Here is a 5,000-nt window from a genome sequence, read left to right as displayed (position 1 = left end):
TCCACATATCACCGGGCCGTTGTACAACCCAGCCTAACCCTCTCCTCTCTCTCTCTCTCTCTCTCTCTCTCTCTCTCTCTCTCTCTCTCTCTCTCTCTCTCATTTATCCGCCAATTTGATCAATAGCTCATTAATTTCTTATAGTGTCTGCAACCTCACCATCCTTGTTAGGATGCGGGGCATTTGGGGGAGCCTATTAGTCTACCTGCTGAATTAATCAGCATCCATTTCCGAGCCCTGCCTGATACTAGCTTGGGTCGAGAAGGGCCTTGGGCACTGATCATATGTATATATGGTCAGCCTTTAGGGCATTGTAACTGTCCCTTACCTCTGCCATTCATGAGTAACCTTTTAATCTAAAGCAGCAATATCTTTCAAAAAACTCATAACATCTATTTTTGTTTACCTTCAAAGTGTATTGAATATATCTGGGGGAAGACCTCATTGTTTTGATTTTGCTTTCTTTCGTATAAGGTCCATCAGAATATGTTCTGTCACGTAGGCTGGGAAAGAAAACTCATTTACTCAGTATTTGATTTTTATGCAATGAGAGAAGCAATTATTCCATGCGCGTCCAGACACCGTTGAATAAAGCAAGACATTCCCGGATGGTATGAATGAGCTCAAACGATTGTAATTTCAAATGGTTGCTATAAATAACCTTTTCTGTCCTCTGTGTACATTTCCCTTATCTCTGTAATGGCTGCTGTTATGTGTATTTATTGGTCATGTTTTGTTGTGCTGATATTTTGTAGATTTATTCCTTACACATGAGGACAGGTTGTTTAGAAAAATATGCATATTTCTTTCTTAAATTTTATTTGAGAGAGAGAGAGAGAGAGAGAGAGAGAGAGAGAGAGAGAGAGAGAGAGAGAGAGAGAGAGAGAGAGAGAGATTGATTGATTTAAAGTTTTCAGGCATCCTGACATCTGAGGTCATTGACGCCGGTAGAGAGAGAGAGAGAGAGAGAGAGAGAGAGAGAGAGAGAGAGAGAGAGAGAGAGAGAGAGAGAGCAGCAGTAACTTAATCATTAATAATTTTCAGTGTGTATAGTATAGAGTCCTTACACTTAATCTATATATATATATATATATATATATATATATATATATATATATATATATATATATATATATATATATATATATAAAGTGGTTAGGTATAGAAGGGTCCTTTGCTCAGGGTTGGAGTGAATTGGATTATAAGATTTGGGATTAAAAGCTAAGCACTTAGGCAACAAGGAAACATTTATTTGAATTTTTTATTGCTTGTTTCAAACAATTGACAAAATTAAATTTGCAATTCTTTTACGGCTACAACCCGTGCGTTCTATTAAAATGAGCTGTGCTGTAACATACAGTAGTCCAGCAAATATTACAGAACAGCATACTCCTCACCATTCAGTAATAGGAAAATGTAAGCAGAAAATAAAAGGGAATTGCATTGTTCAGTCAAATATATACGAGGTGTTCCACTTCCCTTATGATTCTGATTGTAGTATAGCTTTCATTGCCTGTTTAGAGTGAAATTAATTAATTTCTTTTAAGTGATATAAGATGTATTTAAGAAGAGTTTCTTCAACATCTTCAAAAGAAACTTACATTGTGGAAGAGGTAGGACATGATGTATCTTTTTTAGTTTTCATATCCGTCTTCTTGTTACCCTCAATACCCACAGAGGCTGGCACTATTTTAATGCGAGTTCTTGCGTGTTTATGGTATCTCATGTGTTATTATTGTTATTATTATTATTATTATTATTTTTATTATTATTATTGCTTGCTAAGCTACAACCTTAGTTGGACAAACGGGGCTCGGACAGGGAAAATAGCCCGGTGAGGAAAGTAAACAAGGAAAAAATTAATATTTAAGGAGAGTAACATTAAAATATATATTTCTCTATATAAACTATAAAATCTTTAACAAAACAAGACGAATAGAAATAAGACTGAATAGTGTGCCCGAGTGTACCCTCAAGAGAACTCTAACCCAAGACAGTGGAAAACCAAGGTACAAAGGTTATGGCACTACCCAAGACTAGAGAACGATGGTTTGATTTTGGAGTGTCCTCATAGAAGAGCTGCCTACCATAGCTGAAGTGTCACATCTACCTTATCAAGAGGAACGTGGCCACTTAACAATTACAGTGCAGAATTTAACCCCTTGAATGAAGAAGAATTGTTTGGTATTCTCAGTGTTGTCATGTGTATGAAGACAGATTAGAATAGGCCAGACTATTCGGTGTGTGTGTGTGTGTAGGCAAAGGCAAAATGAACTGTAACCAGAGAGAAGGATCCAATGTAGTTCTGTCTGGCCAGTCAAAGGACCCCAGAACTCTCTAGCGGTATGGACCAAAAATATTTTAAAATAATAAATACAAAACTTGAATCTACGTAAATGATAACAGTCTTCCAAAACTGCTAGACCTTAAAATACGTTCAGTGCTGTAAGCGCTATGTACTGTATACTCTATACTGTCTACTGTTCAAGGAGAGCACAATGAACTACATCTAGGATTTTTTTCCAGAATTGAATCGGTCACTACACCCGGTCATATTGCAACTGGTAACTTCCGAGTTTTGTTATTGCAAAGGGTTCGGAAATACTGAGTTTTTTTTTTTACGGGAGAATTAAACCCTTTGTAATTTACACAGAAATGTGGACAGTATTAGTATATATATATATATATATATATATATATATATATATATATATATATATATATATATATATAATATAATATATATATTATATATATATATATATATATATATATATATATATATATATATATATATATATGTACATATGCATGTGTATATATATGTATATATACACACATATATATATATATATATATATATATATATATATATATATATACATATATATATATATATATATATATATATATATATATATATATATATATATATATATATATTTATATATGTGTGTATATATGTACATAAGCATGTGTATATATATGTACATATGCATGTGTATATATATGTATATATATATGTGTGTGTGTGTGTGTTTGTGTATGTATAGTGAAAGATTATAATTCTATATCATCAGTTTACTAAATTCTTTTGCTCTGAGAGGGAAAGATAGAAGGGATATGACCAGAAATTACCATATAAAAAGGTAAAAGATCGAATGTAACTACAACATTTATCCACCGATGTCTGTCGGGGTGATAGAATTGATATGCAATAGATATAACAGAGGGAATTGGAAAATAGAGTTGACGAGATCGGCTGAATGGAGTGATATCTACTTTCACTCGCCTGGAATTGGAGGAAAATTTTAGGCTTTAGGATACAGCTATACCTGGTAACATTTCCCTATATATATATATATATATATATATATATATATATATATATATATATATATATATATATATATATATACTCGAGTGGGGTATGTATGTATATATACATATACATAAATACATACATACATATATTCACACACACACACACATATATATATATATATATATATATATATATATATATATATATATATATATATATATATATATATATATATATATATATATATATAATCAAGATCACCATCAGTCGTTACTGTTCCACTGCAATATAAACCTCTAACATGTCTTTCCACTCCCGTCGGTTTCTGATCTTTCTATGCCAGTCTATGCCCCAAATTTTCTGAGCTCGTCAATCCATTGTATTCTTTTCCTTCCCCTCCTCCTTTTGCAATCTCTTGGGATCCATTGTGTTATTCTTATTGACCTTCTCTTATCTGTTATTCTCATTTTTTGTTCTGCTCAAGTTTGCTCTCGTATCCATGTTATTCTTTACTCGTATGTTATTGTTATTCCCATCATTATTCTTTCCATAGGTCTTTGAGTTGTAACTAACTCATGTCCTGAAGCTCTCGTAAGACTCCTTGTAATAAATGTTCAAGTAGGACTATCTGATTAAATGCTTTTCTTTTTAGAGAATGGGGCATTTTACTTTTCTTAATTTTATTTTGTTAACCAAAGGCTCTCCACACCTTGCTTATCCTTCGTTTAATTCCAGGCTCACGTCTGGGGAAACACTGTCTGTCTTATTTACATATATTCATTAACTATCTCTAGAAGCTGTTCCATTACTCTTATTTGTTGTCTGCATTTTCATTGAACATTATCTTAGTTTCACTCGTATTCATTTTCAGTCCTACATTTTTGCTTTTTTCTAATAAAATTTTCTTTTCATCTTTTGCAATTCCTTTTATCATTCACTAAACAGAACTATGTTATCTGCAAATCTTAAGTTGTCAAGGTATTATGCATTGATATATTACATACAATATATATATGTATATATATATATATATATATATATATATATATATATATATATATTAATATATATATATATATATATATATATATATATATATATATATATATATATATATATATATATATATATATATATATATATATATATGCACTGAACGATGTATAAATGAATAGTTGGATAGATATACTACATGCAAAAATGATATAGTAAAAACATTTGAAATGCCATTAATATAAAATTCTAAAATTAAATAATAATAAAAAAATAAATGATGCAGTTTGCTTTTCCATTTTGATAAATCCTCATTTTCTTGCTTTGAACTTTTGTCTGTTAGTAACTGTTATTATTACTTATTACTGTTGTTGTTATTATCTATATTATCGTTATTATTATTGGTAATAAGATTATTTTATGAAATGATATAGATTAAATCTGAGTCGAATTTTGAATAGAGAATAATATAGAGAGATCAAGAAAACCTGTTAAAAATACCAGAAGTTGGAGGCATTTATAGCTGGGTTATGTAAAGGATCATATCGCCATTGCAAAATTGCAACTAACATTTCTCTCGTCTTTCCAACTTTCCGTAAATTACGTGTGTGCTTTTCAATGCCTCTGTTACCTGAATAGGCAGTCATCAGCTTTTATAAAGGTATAAGGAATATTCCAGTGC

Source organism: Palaemon carinicauda, chromosome 18 (assembly GCF_036898095.1).
Source record: "Palaemon carinicauda isolate YSFRI2023 chromosome 18, ASM3689809v2, whole genome shotgun sequence".
NCBI classification, from domain to species: Eukaryota; Metazoa; Arthropoda; class Malacostraca; order Decapoda; family Palaemonidae; genus Palaemon; species Palaemon carinicauda.
Note: the sequence above shows the minus strand (reverse complement) of the source record.